This window comes from Anabrus simplex, chromosome 2 (assembly GCF_040414725.1).
Source record: "Anabrus simplex isolate iqAnaSimp1 chromosome 2, ASM4041472v1, whole genome shotgun sequence".
In the NCBI taxonomy this organism is placed as follows: Eukaryota; Metazoa; Arthropoda; class Insecta; order Orthoptera; family Tettigoniidae; genus Anabrus; species Anabrus simplex.
Window position 1 is genome coordinate 572,679,492 of NC_090266.1, and position 18,221 is coordinate 572,697,712.

Genomic DNA, 18,221 nt, shown 5'->3' on the forward strand with positions numbered 1-18,221 from the left:
GTTTTCCGTGGTTTCCCACTTCACCTCCAGGCAAATGCCGGGATGGTACCTATCTTAAGGCCACGGCCGCTTCCTTCCCTCATCCTTGCCTACCCCTTCCAATCTTCCCATCCCCCTACTAGGCCCCTGTTCACTATAGCAGGTGAGGCCGCCTGGGCGAGGTACTGGTCATACTCCCCAGTTGTATCCCCCGACCAAGAGTCTGAAGCTCCAGGACACTGCCCTTGAGGTGGTAGAGGTGGGATCCCTCGCTCAGTCCGAGGGAAAAGCCGAACCTGGAGGGTAAACAGATGATGATGATGATGAAATGTAGTCCAGATGGTATGGTATCTGGCAACTTAATCGTCAACAGCCATTGCAGCGGGTCCTCTAGAAACCCTTTGCACTTACATACTACGATCCTACAAATGGACGAACAATCGTTTCCCTTGGTGAGCTTTGAAAGACGTCCTTTCCACGTCGTGGGCGTGAATTTATTCGCACAAATTCATATACTAAATGCGAAACCTGTTTTCTTTCTACCGTCCTCCAACGATCTCATAGATTAGTAGCAACTGTTATTCTTGCCTCGTTCAAGTCCATTGTATTTCGTAAGGGCTTACGTTACCAGTAGGCCTAGCAAGGTATTTGTTGTGTTCAGCGTTACAAAATGTTGTAAATGTAGGATACATGAGACCTAAGGTACGGTGTCTTACTGTATTACAGTATGTAATGTCCGATGGAAATTAGTAAACAAAAAATTGCGCCTTAACCCAGGATCGAACCCTCTACCACCTGCATGCCAACCCAAAACCCTATCCAATGCACCAACTGCTCAGCGCGGATATACGATGCTGACAGAGGTACTTACCGTACATGTGGTTACAGTGTTGCCAGATTGCCACTATTCAACGTCCTTTCTCTGCCTGATATACTCGCAGGACGAACTTTTGTGAAAGACATTTTTTATTGCTGGCATGTAGGGAGTCGCACTGCGACGCCCGAGTGCGCGAATTTCGCTTCACTCTGTATATAGATTACATTTCAGGCCTTCACCTAAACTACCATTTCACTCAGTGTGAATAACATTATTGATAGCCTAGATTATAGCGACCTATTCCCCGACTTTGCATACTAATTTTCGTGAAGATAAGACCACTAATACAATAAATATTTGACAATTAAACTTTAGGCCTTCCCCTAAACTACCATTATTCTTAGCGCGTATAGCCTATATTGTGGCGACTTATTTCCCATCTTTGTCCACCGATTTTCATTAAGACACGACCACTAATAACATAAATATTTGAGAATTAAATTTCAGGCCTTCCCTAAACTACTATTTCGCTCAGCGCGATTAAAATAATTTATAGCCTAGATAGTAGCGGTTCAACACCCGACTGTACATTCCGATTTTCATTAAATTCTCTTCAGCCGTTTTCTCGTGATGCGTGTACAGACAGACAGGCAGACAGACATTACGGAAAAGTAAAAAATGCATTTTCTTGTTACTGTGAACATGAACGATACAGAAACGCCATTCTTTTCAAATTCTGAGCAATGTACAAACTCTTATTTTATATAAAGATTACATTTCAGGCCTTCCCCTAAACTACCATTTCACTCAATGTGAATAACATTATTGATAGCCTAGATTATAGCGACCTATTCCCCGACTTCGCACACCAATTTTCGTGAAGATACGACCACTAATACAATGAATATTTGACAATTAAATTTTAGGCCTACCCCTAAACTACCATGTTTCTCAGCGTGTATAGCCTATATTGTAGCGACTTATTTCACATGTTTGTCTACCGATTTTCATTAAGACACGACCACTAATAACATAAATATTTGAGAATTAAATTTCAGGCTTCCCCTAAACTACCATTTCACTCAGCGTGATTAAAATAAGTTATAGGCTAGATTGTAGCGGTTCATCACCCGACTTTACATTCCGATTTTCATTAAATTCTCTTCAACCGTTTTCTCGTGATGCGTGTACATACATACATACATACAGACAGACAGACAGACAGAAATTACGGAAATGTAAAAAATGCATTTTCTTGTTATTGTGAACATGACCGATACAAAAATAGCATTCTTTTCAAATTCTGAACACTGTACATACAAAACTCTTATTTTATATATATAGATATTCATGCTGCATACGCTGCATAAATTGTTTAAAATCTATTCAGTCCGACACACCAGTAAACAATAACACTTAACTCAAATAAATATAGCCGGGCTGAGTGGGTCAGATGGTTGAGGCGCTGGCCTTCTGGCTCCAACTTGGCAGGTTCGATCCTAACTCAGTCCGGTGGTATTTGAAGGAGCTCAAATACGTCAGCCTCGTGTCGGTAGTTAAAAAGATTACTCCCCTCGGCGTCTCCGAAAACCGCAAAAGTAGTTAGTGGGACGTGAAACCAATAACATTCTTTTTCCAATTTCTATTTCAGTTTTATACAATTTTTATTTATATAGTTTATTACCCGTCATGGACTAATAAACTTGGACAAATGAATCAAACTAGTGTTCATTTCCTGTCGGTGGCAACCAATATCTCGTTGCATAGCCTTTTGCTTGTATCACAGCATCATATTTTGCAGGCATGGAAGCAATAAGGGATCTAATTTTGCCTTAGGGATTTTTGCCCCTTCAGATTTTAAACAGTTAAAGAACTCCGATTTATAGGTAAGTGATCCTGTCCTTACACGTGTGTCCAGCAGTTTCCAAATATGTTCAATTGGATTTTAATACGGACTTTGACTTGGCCATGGGATGAATTTTATCTCCTTCTTTTGCACATAATCTGTTACATAGTAATTACATCGAAGTTTAGGATCATTATCATGTTGAAGACACCACAGTCGAGGCATATTTTTCTAGCATATGCTTGTCCAAAATATCCTTGTATTCAGGACCCTCCATATACCATCGATGCGCACTAATGGACCTAGGCCTTGTCGGAGAAAACTCCCCGGACCATGACATTCGCACCCCAATGTTTTACAGTAGGAATCCGGTAGCGTGGTTGGTATCTTTCATTTCTGGGCTGACATTTAGTTTCTATGCTGTAATTAATGAAATGTATAAAGGAAGCTGAAATGTATAAAGGAAGCACTACCTCATCGTTCTTGGATTGTTAACAAGCTGCAATTCAATATAACCAGATATAACAAGAACTATGCTATAGGTAAGGGTTGCCTAACCGTGACGCTAAAGACGTGCTCAGTTCATACGGAATGACGTGTTTCCGATTTTCCGCCAGCGAGTCGACAAATTTGGGAAACGATACTTCCACTTCTGAAGTGGTACACGGCCCTGATGTTCACTCAGCCTGCACCAAAATGAGTACCAGATTAATTCCTGGGACCAAAGGGGGTCGGGCAAACGGCTAACCAATCTATCCAACTAAGTGCCGACATTACGGAAAGTGGAAGTCTTTAGGGGCTTCATGGTCTGTATGGAGATAGCTTTATATATGTCTTTGCTCATTTCTAAAATCTAGTATTTTAAGGGTTTAGTATTGAAGTAGTGCAGCGAACTGCTAGGTGTTCAGTGCACTCCAGTCCACCGAGCAAAAAGTACAAATAAACTAGGCCTATACGTCTATAATTCTAATGTCCCAGAGTTGTTAATATACGTAAATGTTTTTCTAATACAAATGATAATCCTCTTGATTTCAATGAAATTAATACTACTATGAAACGTAGACGTTGAGACAAAGAGATTGTCAGTTTGCCTGAGCAGACACCTGAAGATGGTAAAACACGTCGCGTTATAAGAAAATGCGTATGCATATACTTCCTTAACTCACTCCGTCAATCAGCGGTAGTGTGTCGGCCACCGGATAGCAAAATCGTGGGTTCAAAATCGGTCAGGAAAAGTTTATTCGACAGTCCATGCCATACAATGTCGGCATGTCAAAGATCTTTGCTGAAACATTCGGCATTTATCAAACAAAATTAATTTAAAACTCAGCTGTAGATCGCTAAACAGAAATTATTTTCTCTGCCATCTGGTAGAGTAAACCAGAAAGTCGAAATTGGCATGGAAGCTGCCTTAATGACGTCAAATCAAAATGCCTCGCACAGTATCTGAAGCCACGGTTTTATTAATTATTATTATTATTATTATTATTATTATTATTATTATTATTATTATTATTATCATTATTATTGTTATTAATATGAATATGCAACTTTAGAAAACTGGCAGATCTGGCCAGGATGAGATGAATTTCACCGTTCCCTTAATAGCATGGCGGATCATGATGAGGTACCCTCATATAATACAGTAGATAACGTGCTCAACTTGACATTGTGAGAATCCATTATTTTATTTATTTATTTATTTATTTATTTATTTATTTATTTATTTATTTATTTATTTATTTATTTATTTATTTATTTATGTATTTATTTATTTATGTCTAACATCCATAGAATACTGTCAGTTGGCGTTAAGGGACGCCGAGATGCCGGAATTTTACCGTTAACATTTCACTTAATATCCCGACACTGATATTTTGCATTGAAATGCTGTTAAGTGATGTACGCATTACGAATAGTTTTACTTTAGGATCGTGAATTATAGACATTTCATGATTTCCCCTGATATTTTCGTAATGAGACTCAACTACGCAGCTAATAAAGTCCAACGACCGCGGAATAAAGACGCGTTTGTTAACAATCAAGTAAGCCTGCCCCAGCAGTTCGTAGAAGCCCGTCAGAGCCGGAGTGAAGAGAAATGCTATTTCTAAGAATGACAACAAAGCGTAACTTCTTCTTACAATTTCAAGAAGAGTAGACACTCTGGAAGCTTGCCGAATGGGCATAATTAGTAGCATCGCTATTAACTTTCTTCGTAGCTATTGTCCACATTAGTTGAATTAATTTAAGTTGTTTCATTACTTAATTGGTTTGTTATTCGCCTGTGTTCATGATCATAATCACTATTTTGTAGCCTACTGGATCACGTGTGTTACAGCCGAGCCTTATGATAACAGATGACTAGATAATCTACTCATTGACGACACCAAACGTACCCGAGATCCTTACGGTAGTTAGATTATTCAATTTTGTTTTCCGAGCGCTCCCATGATATATGAAAATTAACGTCATATGTCATAACTTTTTTTCTAGTGGTTCAACGTCGCACTAACATATGGAAAGATTTCGGTGACGCAAGGGTGGGAAAGGACTAGGATTAGGAAGATAGCGGCTGTGTCCTTAATTGAAGTACAGCGCCAGGAACCATTCTAGAGACCAAAACAGCGTAATAAACCACTCACTGCAGCAAGGGCGTGAACTATGAAAAAATTACCTGCAGGTACAAAATAATGTGATGTGTTAACGCTCCTTCAGTCCCTATAGATTTTAACAAACAGTAAAGGCTTGGTTTCTCAGAACTGACGCATGCGAGGTGCGAGGTGCGAGGCCGACGTTGCGTACTTTCATCCCAATGACGCTACGAGGCTCGTGGTTTCCCAGGCTGCGAAGCGGATCAGTTGCCGAGCACATGTCTCGCAGCCTGTGCGCTACTGTTGGAAGAGGAAGCGGATTATGTGTCAGTACTGGAGGGTTTTCTTCACCCCTATAGCAGTATCAATGGAAACTGTTGATCTTGTGATGTCAGCCTGTATCGTCCACAACCTTCTCCGGAATGAGCGAATTCCTTGCCCAAATTAACACTTTATTGGCTATTTGGAATTAACAGAAGAAAGCATGATTCCTCTGGCAGCTGACAACGGAGGTAATTCTATACATGATGCTTTCATGATAAGAGACAGCTTCAAGAAATATTTTTGTAGCAGGGAGAGAGAATCGGTATGACAAAGAGAATATGCTAACAGGGTGGAGTGAAAGTTTTTTTTTAACGGACAAACATGTATTTGTTTACCTATAGTTTACTTTTTTCTGTGACCCAATTAGCATAATAACGGAATGAACATCGTTTATAAAATAAAACACGTGATTTTATTAAATGAACAATACTGAACTCAAATTTTGTAAAATTATATATATTGGCATATTTGATATTAAAGTAATGGATTTATTGGTTAATATATTTCTAAATCTGTTAATTATTTAATCCTTTGAAACTGAACTCATATTTGTTATAAGTAACATCAATAATAATAATAATAATAATAATAATAATAATAATAATAATAATAATAATAATAATAATAATAATAGACACTCTACCACCGATCCACAGAAGCAGCTACCACATCAATGAAAAAAAAAAAAAGAATCCCAAGAACGGGGTTCCAAATGACAGTAAATTAACATTAATCGTCTGGTACCTCCGTTTTTGGAGTTTCTATTTTTACGAACTCTTTCCTTCTCAAGACCATCGTATAATACATAAAACTAGCAACATTTATTAGCTGTTCTACCCAACTTCAGTGATATCATTTTCCATAAGTTGTCTTTCACAACGTTGTTTTTGTAGCTCTTGTGTTGTAAGTTACACAACACTGGGTGTATTCGAACTTCTTTAATCAGTTCCTCGTCCACTTCGTCCGTAAAGCTCATCGTGTTGCTTAAAACAGTAAAAACAAGAACAGAAACAATGTCGCCTCGCACTGCTGTCGCCTCGCACAAATCTGGCCGGACGAATCAGTGCGCGGTGACGCTGCGAGGTCTCACTGCGAGGTTGCGCACACTGCGCACCGCGCAGCTTGAGAAACCACTTGCATAAGCTCGTGTAGTCTGGATTTGTGCGAGGCGGGCCTCGCACCTCGCACCTCGCATGCGTCGGTTCTGAGAAACCAAGCCTTAAGGTGTCGGAAATTTATCCCGCAGGACTCACTGACGTGGCGGAAGCCAGTGACTCCCAATTGTGGCTTCTAAATGCCACTGACCTCAAACAAGACAAAATCTTGGGAATGGAAGGCTCAGCCTGTAGATGTAACTCAGTCGAGTTACCTTTAACTCCCTGTGCCGTGTCTGGGCGAGTGGATGACGCAACATCCGCCTGACCCATATAACTCAACCAGAGATATCATGGTCCCAGCTAGTCTGCGATAAGCTTCCCCACAGTGTACAGCATGATTACTTCAAATACAGCAGTAATTGATAGGATTATTGAGTTTCGTACCTTCTGAATTAATTGTTGAACAGCGTGTTTTCGTGTGCTGTAGATTTTTTAAATGCAATCCGCACTAAAATTTTGAAGATTCTTGAGGATGAATTGCAGAGAGTGAACCGAAATATTATCACAAGCTACAACGCTTGTCTGCAGACTCAGGGAGAGCATTTTCACTACCTTCTGTAATGGGGTAAGTTTTTTTTTTTTTTGCTAGGGGCTTTATGTCGCACCGACACAGATAGGTCTTATGGCGACGATGGGACAGGGAAGGCCTAGGAGCTGGAAGGAAGCGGCCGTGGCCTTAATTAAGGTACAGCCCCAGCATTTGCCTGGTGTGAAAATGGGAAACCACGGAAAACCATTTTCAGGGCTGCCGATAGTGGGATTCGAACCTACTATCTCCCGGATGCAAGCTCACAGCCGTGCGCCTCTACGCGCACGGCCAAATCGCCCGGTGGGGTAAGTTTTATTGCTTTTTCTGTTTTAAAATATGATTATCCATTCATCTAAGTTGATGGGTTTTCTATGGTTTTCACCGACGCGCGGCACGCGGGAAGGACGGCAACCCTTGCAGTACTCGCCCTGTATAAGGAGGATATTTTGTGGATATTTTGTACCACGAATATGGACTTTACTGCCAATGCCACATGTCTTCATGAGTAAAATCTTAAAGCCCTGTTTTACGACAGACAATTAACGGAAACACGATCTATAAGGTTGTCCAAGTGCTTAGACACTCGTCGCTTTTGTTCAAGGTTTTTAATCAAACCACGGTTCCATCCGTTGGTTCTTAAGGACAGTTACATGTAATAGTCCTGTCTGTAGATTTACCTACACCTTTCAAAACCTTTAAAAACCTTTAAAAAAATCGAGCACATTAAGTCTTCAATGACCATTAACGGAAACGTTAGTTGTTCATGTTTTGTTTTACATCGCACCGACTCACTTGTCAGACAAGTCTTGTGGCGATGATGGTATTGGACAAACTGGGCAGAAGCGACCGCTGCCTTAATTAAGGTACAGCTCCGGCATTTTCGTGATGTGAAAACGGGCCACGGAAGAACGTCTTCAGGGCCGTCAACAGTGGGGTTCAAATCCACCATATTGAAAATGTCAACAGCAATGTGTTATTATTATTATTATTATTATTATTATTATTATTATTATTATTATTATTATTATTATTATTATTATTATTATTATTATTATATTAGTAAATATTTCATTCAAGAATTACAGTTTCCTAAATATAAAACAATAAATCGCTTGAAGAAAGATTTAAAGAATGATCTAGAAAATAACTTCGCCCATTTAAGAACGAATTGTCTCGCTCAACGAAGCGTTCGAAAACTTTCACTGTAAGAAAGGGAACGTGAGGACTTGGGAAGTGACAGCTTGGCACCCCTGGAGGTGGCTACGTGCTTTGAGCCATGAAACCAGCGCGCCGCGCCGACTCTGCCTTGGCCGAAGGTTGCCGCCAGTTCTTTCTTTTCATTCATGCGCCCGTAACACTCTTATGTGCGGTTCATTGAATCCCGGAAGCCAGAATGGGGTTCATTGTCTCTAGCGGCGAGACGATGCGTGTTTCTTCTTGCCTAGGACAACGATGGAATCATTGCTAAACCTTGATGCGATCTTCAGCTCGAACAAACTACCGAGCTACGTGACTGAAGACAGGGGAGCCGAAAAGAAACTATGAATTAGGGGTTGATAGGAGGGAGCTCTTAGTTTAAACATCCTGTTCCGGGGCCAACTTTATTGCCACACAGGCCACACATTTAGATGAACCAGAACCGAGAAGTCATTTTAATGCCTCGCATCCAATCTTGCATAACAAATGCATGTTCTATTCTCTAACTTCCTGGACCTCCTGAGGCGTTTTCGGATGTTGTATTCTCACCTATTTGTTACCAGGAACACGAAGTGATCGCATATTTCCAGGATTTCAGGATGAATATTATTAAGAACGAGAGTGGATGTTGAGCTTTCTTCTTTCTTTCTAATTCACCTCCTGGTTTTCAGGGGAACTGATTGGGATGCAAGTATATTTGTGTTATCGTTAGAATCAGTTCTCAGCCTTTGAATACGATAACTTAGATATGATTACATGGTAAATATTATCGTATTTTGCGACTTTCTCCGTAGCCCTAATTACCATTTTATATTATTATTATTATTATTATTATTATTATTATTATTATTATTATTATTATTATTAGTAGTAGTAGTAGTAGTAGTAGTAGTAGTAGTAGTAGTAGTTTCCAACCATCAGTCTCAGATGACTTAGGTCCAATTTCTACAGATGAATACAGATGAGTGTGGAAAATTATTCCTTTGTTTTATTTTTATACACTTAGAATGAGATAACACGTTTCATCATACCACACACTATTTAGGTTCTACATAGTGCATACTTTTCCTTAATCTTTAATTGAATCTTATAAAAATATTATTATTCATGAGAAATATGGTTTGCCAAGCGAGATGGCGACGCGGTCTGGGACACGTAGCTGTGAGCTTGCATTCGGGAGATGGTTGGTTCGAACCCCACTGTCGACAACCATGAAACCGATTTTCTGTGGTTTCCTATTTCACCTTTATGAAGGCCACGGTCGTTTCCTTTCCGCTCCTAGCCCTCTCCTATCTCATCGTCGTCATAAAACATGTCCGTGTCGATACGGTGTAAAACAAACATGAGAAAAAAGGAAGAAATTCGGCTGCCTGAAATTGTCAGCGACCCTGAAGTATTTTTTGATACAACTAACAGTAAAACTAAAATGCGTAATGTATTATAAAATTGTACACTTATTTTAAATTGATATACGCTAAAGCATAACGTAGAAAAACATATTTGTAATGATTAGGGCTCGGATGTTTAGGAAAAGTCATATTTTTACTTTGTCTATTTTCTTGCATGATTGGATTTTGGTGCAAATCAGGTGATTATCGTCACAATTAAGTGATTTTTATTTGTCATATAAATGCATATTTTGGCTATTTTTTGTCATAAGGTCATATTTTGAGCTATTTTTGTAGAAACGTCATATTTCGGTCATATTTCGGCGGTCTGACGACAGCTGTAGCTTTGAAAAATTACCTTCAACTTACCAAATACGAACTAATATTCACAAAACTGTTTCTCGGTATCATGTCTTCAGCTAATACAAGTAGAATACTCTGCCTCTTCTATCAAGATTGCGCTGGAATTGTTTTCTAACGGTTTGTCAGGAAGTTTGGCATATTATATTAAGTCTAATTTTGGAATTATATCGAGTGCAATTTCTCGTTTAGAAGCTGCTAGCTTAGAAATTCATGCACGTATTGAAATTTTGAGATGTGCTGAACTTTCAGTACATCAATCACATGGAATAGTTGGCGACAGTGTAAAACGGAAACTTTAAAACGTGCTTAATCGAAATGACACTTTTCGCTGTGTGTGCAAGATAAATGATGTTCTTTATCAGTACATTTCAAGACGAGTGCATACTCGACAGTAGTGATTTAACATTATTTAAATATGCACTAATGACGTCTTGTGTCGTAGAAAGGAGCTTTTCTTCTTACAATAATGTGTTAAGTGATAATCGGAGGTCTTTCGCGCCTTATGCTTTGAATATGAATCTTGCCATACACTCAATTCCATCCGCGGAGAAGAATGAAAAAGGTATGCGAGTTTGCACTATGAGCCCTGCCGCTCTACCATAATGTATTGAAAGACATCTAATTAATTCATTTCGTGGTGCTCAATTTAAACCTTAACGCATTTGAGTAATATTAATGAAATCTGGACTTAAACATTCCAAAATATTTAAAAATTAGATTTATTTCTAGTTTTTTCGTATTTCAAACCACCAATGTAGGGTGAAAACATGTCTTGACTTTTAAAATATTGTGTGATCTGATAATTTTTGCGAACTTAGAACTTTATAGCTATGTACTCACAAAAGCTTGATAAGTGAATGAAGGACAAAACACTGCGAATAACTGCTAAACGTGTATACTCAGATTTTTTTTTTTTTTGCTAGTGGCTTTACGTCGCACCAACACAGATAGATCTGAATATTTTGTTCTGTCATTCATGATCTCGTATTACTTATAATTAACTTATAATTACTGAAATATCTTCGAGCTTCTACATTATTGGAAGGATCCCAAGTACATTATAGAGCTTCTTGAGCAAATTTCGGGTATTTATTCGTAACAACGAACAACATTAGCAGGCATTCCACGGTTTAAGTTTCCAGAAGAAGAAGAAAAAAGAGCACAAATAAGCATTTTATTAGAAAATCGTTGTTTTAGCACTTACGTCGAATTTTAGCGTGTTTTTAAAACACCTTAAAAGTGCTTTACAGTTCGTTTAAAATTTAAAATTGCAAACCTTGTAAGTTTTCGCTTAATATCGCAATTGCGAAAAATCTCTACCGCTAGTAATGATACAAATAGCCTATAAAAAATTCACAACTTATGCGGCATGTGATTCTTTACCTCTGACGCCCTCAGTTAACCTATAGATGATGATGATGATGATGATGATGATGATGATGATTATAATTATTATTATTATTATTATTATTATTATTATTATTATTATTATTATTATTATTATTATTATTATTATTATTATTATTATTATTAACATTTTAAGCAAGCCTCGGACCTATGGAAATAACGGAGTCCCACTCCCATTTGACAGGCGAGGGACTCCTTGGAAACAACTTGGCGAACGAAATGGAATTCGATGGGGAGCTATCAATATTAACAGGGCTTATGGAAGAAAAAATTAGAACTGGCTGAGTCAGCAAAGAGGATGCATCTGGATGTGCTAGGAATTAGTGATATTCGGGTAAGGGCAGATAACGAGGAAGAGGCAGGAGATAATAAAGCGTACCTAAAGGGAAGGGCAGCGTGTGGGTTTGGGCTGTTCATCAGGAATACTATTGCACAAAACATAGTTTCTGTTAGGCACGTAAATGAGTGAATGATGTGGGTAGATTTGGCAGTTGGAAGAATTAGGACAAGAATTGTCTCAGTGTATTCACCATGTGAGGGTGCAGATGAGGATGAAGTTGACAAGTTTTATGAAGCATTGAGTGACATTGTAGTAAGGGTCAGCAGCAAGAATGAGATAGTGCTAATGGGAAATTTCAATGCGAGAGTTGGAAATAGAACTAAAGGATACGAAAGGGTGATTGGTAAATGCGGGGAAGATATGGAAGCTAATAGGAATGGGATGCGTTTGCTGGACTTCTGCGCTAGTATGGGTTTAGCAGTTACGAATACATTCTTCAAGCATAAGGCTATTCACCGCTACACGGCTGTAATCTTATACCTTTGTTGTTCGTAGTTTACATGATTCATCTGGTAAAAGCTATAAAGTGGCAGGGAGGGATTAGGTGGAAATGTAGTAAACAGTCTGGCCTATGCTGACGATTTGGTCTTAATGGCAGATTGTGCCGAAAGCTTGCGGACTAATATCTTGAAACTTGAATATAGGTGCAAATGAGTATGGTATGAATATTAGCCTTTCGAAAACTAAACTGATGTCAGTAGGTAAGGAATCCATGAGAACTGAATGTCAGATTGATGATACAAAGCTGGAACAGGTAGATCATTTCAAGTATTTAGGATGTGTGTTCTCCCAGGTTGGTAATATAGTAAGTGAGATTGAATCAATGAGCAGGAATGCTAATGCAGTGAGCTCGCAGTTGCGATCAACAGTATTCTGTAAGAAGGAAGTCAGCTCCAGGACGGAACTATCTTTACATCGGTCTGTTTCCAGACCAACTTTGCTTTATGGGAGCGAGAGCTGGGTGGACTCAGGATATCTTATTCATAAGTTAGAAGTAACAGACATGAAAGTAGCGAGAATGATTGCTGGTACAAACAGGTGGGAACAATGACCGGAGGCTACTCGGAATGAACTCGATGGATGACGCTGTACGCCTAAACTGCCTTCGTTGGTGGGGCCATGTGAGGCGAATGGAGGGGGCTAGGTTACCTAGGAAAGTAAAGGACTCTGTTATGGAGGGTAAGAGAAGTAGAGTGAAACCAAGACGACAATGTTAGACTCAGTTTCTAACGATTTAAAGATGAGGTATATAACTAAATGGGGGCACAGCACTAGTTGCAAATAGAGGATTGTGGCGACATTTAGTAAATTCACAGAGACTTGCAGACTGAACCATAAAAGGCATAACGGTCTATAATGATGATGTATGTTATTATTATTATTATTATTATTATTATTATTATTATTATTATTATTATTATTATTATTATTTGCAAGATCCTCAGTTTATGAATACTTCTCACACAAAGGGGGAAATTACATTACAGAGCTTCTTATGCACCCTGTCTAACTCAGCGAGCATACGAGAAATCCCAAGGTCGACCGTTCGTTTGCTAGCAGCTCCCAATTCTAGAGGCATTTAAATGACAAGGGTTGACGACAATACACAAGAAAACAATTTAAAGCACGCTTGACAGTTATTTTAAGGTATGCAGAAATAAAATAAGAATTTAACAAAAATCGTCTCTTGCTAAACGTTGCCTCAATGACACGAATTTACAATTTCAAAAATAAATGTATATTTTATAAATTCACATTGCTGGTGTTTTGCTGACGATGATATATCTGGAATATTCTGCAAAAGACTAAATCATATAAACTAGCCTTATCTTCTGGTTGCGCAAAATTTAATCAATTGAAGAATTCCTTCCTATCCTTGGATAATTGGTCTATCCTGATAATATCCATAAATACTCATTGTGACATCTTTAAAACGAATACCAGTTCCATTACTCTGCAAAAAATGTCAAACTTTGTGCACGTGGTCGATGACCATGCTATCCCTAAACCTAATTCGTACACTATATTATAGAGAAGCATACGTCTATTTCGTCGACGATTTTCAAGGCCCAATTTTGATATCATCCAAGCATCATGATAAATATTTTTTAATGAAGATAGTCTCTCAACTGACACAAGTTTTGATTACCGGTACCAAGTAGAATTAAATATTTGAGTCATAAATATCCTTACAAAATTATTATCTGAATATTTAGAATCGACTATGTCTTTAAATAAGATTTACAGAACGTTATTTACATTTTACATTGCAATAATTTTCCTTGCTGGTAATTGCTCAGTTTTAGAAAATTGACCGATCTCATTCAGTTCAAACTAATTCAGTTTATGACTGGATTAATTCCGACACTAATATTTGCCTTAAGAATTAAGCAACAGTCCACAATGACAGAACAAACGCACTAACAACGCTGGAATATCTGGCTCACCGTGATGAACACGAGGTCAGATTAGGAACCACATTTCAAATAAATGACACTGAAACATATTTCTAACTACAATCACATTAATTCCATGTACTCAGGATACTCGAAATTTATTTACAAAGTTATATTCGAATCCTAGGCTTTATTTTATTCATGATTTATAAGGGGAAAGTAAGGTTGAATTGCATCGACTGATGACCTATTAAATTCTATAATTCCAACACCTGACATATGACTTATGATTGGACATGAATTATCGCTTAATCAAATCTTACTCTAACATTACACGACGATATATTCCCAAATCATTTTATTATTCAGAAGACTGGGTAGAAGCAGTAAATATGCATAACACCTGCGTTAAAATTGACCCTACTCTACCATGTGACCATTGAGTGTCTATTATTATTATTATTATTATTATTATTATTATTATTATTATTATTATTATTATTGAAATGCTGGAAAACCTTTCAACACGTGCTTCACTTTCATCGGAACGGTTTGTATCCCATTACTAATGCTTCAAAAATTTATACAATTGCCCGCAGGCATACCATTTTCCAGGTAAATACATTTACAGCTGAGCACAACTTTACTTATTCCACATCGGCAAATCTAATTTCATTTATCACTCACGATCTTTATGTTTTCATTTAACCCGATTACCAATTATTCTATTATTATTATTATCATCATTGATGTTTAAATCTACCATAGACGTCTGAAATAAACATTTATAGAAGATGACACAGTTTGCAATATCGCGTGGCAGTGCAGAGAATGAAGCACAACCTAGAATTTATCCCACAATATTTCATGAATTTCAAATATGATTCTTTAAATTCTCTTTTGTCCGGGAGGGTAATAAATTATTAACGTCTTATTTTTAGAGATTACGCTGGGGTAGTACATTTCAGAAGGCAAACTACTGTACTTCTAGCCTAATAGAACCCAATACACACACGTTCACTCTCAGATCTTCCTGTACCTGAGTAAGAATGAAGTAAGAAAATATTTCAAAACTACTTATAACTAATAGAATTAAAATTCTATTTTCTAAATAGATGGACAGATAATATTTATAAAGTTTACTTATATTTAGTGATGAAACTCGATTCCCGTATGTGGTCAATCAATCAATCAATCAATCAATCAATCAATCAATCAATCAATCAATCAATCAATCAATCAATCAATCAATCAATCAATCAATCAATCAATCAATCAATCAATCAATCAATCAATCAATCAATCAATCAATCAATCACTACTGATCTGCATTTAGGGCAGTCGCCAAGGTGGCAGATTCCCTATCTGTTGTTTTCCTAGCCTTTTCTTAAATGATTCCAAAGAAATTGGAAATTTATCGAACATCTCCCTTGGTAAGTTATTCCAATCCCTAACTCCCCTTCCTATAAACGAATATTTGCCCCAATTTGTCCTCTTGAATTCCAACTTTATCTTCATATTGTGATCTTTCCTACTTTTAAAGTTGCTTGCTAAGTTGCCTGCCCCTCATGTCCTTCCTTCGATGCTGGTGACGCTTACATGTTTAGTGCAACATATTTGTAGTTGGTGATGAATCCCACGTTGACTGAAGTGGCCCTCTTGAAATTATAGATGAGATTGTAAAGCTGGTACTGTCGTTCTATCCTCGGTCTATAGTCTTTTTCCGAATCAAGTGAGTATACCCTGAAACTGACAAATGAGAATTACGAAAAGTTCGAGCCAGACCAGAATAAATATTTCACGTCTCAAACTAAACTTAACTTGGCTCTCCAATGAATATTTCAAGATTGTCTGGAAGAAAAAGGGAAGGTTTAGACGGTTTCAATAGGGTTAAATATCCTTGAGGTTGGAGGCGTGGCTTTTAGAAACATTACGATTAGCATTTTTACTACACAATTGCGTCCTATAATTGGTTCACTTGCTTCAGAGAATGTCCCACGTCGCGTACACTCGATGGACACAAATTCAGCCTTGAGCCGTGACAAGCATATCACGTGATATCGCACACACACTTTACTGCAGAGGGTGAACATACATACATTATCATTATAGACCGTTATGCCTTTCAGCATTCAGTCTGCAAGCCTCTGTGAATTTACTAAACATCGCCACAATCCTCTATTTGCAACTAGTGCAGTGGCCTCATTTAGTTCTACAGTATACCTCTTATATACAGTGCATAATAGTCTTGTTTGTACACCAACTTATTGCAACGAAGTAGTATTGTATTGCGCATATCGTAATAGATAGCCTACACTAATAAATAGTGTAGATAATTATAGAAAACAGATCTGTGATCTTACAATTTAACACAAATACAAGCAATGTACCAAATCCGGGCGTTTCATCGTGCAACAATCTTGTTTGTACACTAACAGAAGAAAATGAAAATTTCACTCAAAAACACTTGTTACCTTGGCTTTAGTGCCCCGATAAGTATCCTCTGGTATTGAGAACTGCCTTGCACCTTAGCTGCCTGAAATGAACCAGTTTCTCACATATTTTTGGGTATGTTTTACCCCATTCGTTAACTATACTTCTTAACTGCTCTAGTGACTGAGGTTTCCTTTCATCAACCCTTCTCTTTAGATCGACCCACAAATGTTCTATGGGGTTCAACTCAGGGGATTGGGCAGGAGTTCGCAGTTGTGTGGGTACGTTCCATATCAGCCACTGCTTGCAAATATCAGCTGTGTGCTTGGGGTAATTGTCTTTCTGGAAGATGTAGCGAGACCCCAACCCCATTTTTACTGCACTCTGTTTGACATTGTTCCTTAAAATGCTTAAATAACCCCATCTCTCCATGATGCCATTGATGATTTCGACATTCCCCACTCCACAAGACAAAATGTACCCCCAAATCATAATTGATCCACCTCCATGTTTTACGGTGGGTAGCGTATTTGCAGGTTTATTGGCTGTATTTACTTTTCTCCATACTTAACTGCTTCCATCCGAGCCGTATAGACATATTTAGGACTCATTTGTCCAAATAACTTTGTTCCAGAACGTACAATCCTTGTTTTCATACTCTCTGCAAACTTTCATTCTGGCTTGTCGATTTTCCTTAGTGACAAACGGCCTTATCCGTGGTCGTCTACCGTGATACTCATATTTCCACAATACCTAACGAATTGTCTGACTTGACATTTTCTTCTTCGTACTTCCTTCCAGCATTACGCGGATCTTAGACGCACTTAATTGTGGATTCTGTTTTACTAGTTTCACAATATAACGTTCATCTCGCTTATTCAGTTTCTTTTCTTTTGCTATTCTTGGCAAATCCTGTGTGGTTACTCTATATTTGAATTTGTTCAACACATAGTGTATTGTGGAATGCGGTTTATTTACTTTACGTCCAATTTCACGCAGTCCCAGAGATAAAGTACATTTTTTTTTTTTTGCTAGTTGCTTTTACGTCGCACCGACACAGATAGGTCTTATGGCGACGTTGGGACAGGGAAGGGCTAGGAGTGGGAAGGAAGCGGCCGTGGCCTTAATTAAGGTACTGCCCCAGCATTTGCCTTGTGTGAAAATGGGAAACCACGGAAAACCATTTTCAGGGCTGCCGACAGTGGCAAGTATATTTTTAGTTCGTCATTTAACTCTGTTCTTTTTACTCATTATGTAACACACGGCCAGGTGCAGTAGCTGCGAAACTATACACACTAGCACAGCACAGATACAGCAGCTAACTAGGAGTGTTCCCGTGCAAATACGAGGTAGTGAACGTGTACAAACAAGACTGTTGCAAGCAAGTAGGCCTCTACACAACATATTTCACTCCTATTCTTTCAAACTGATGTACCGAGACTTTTGATCGCTAA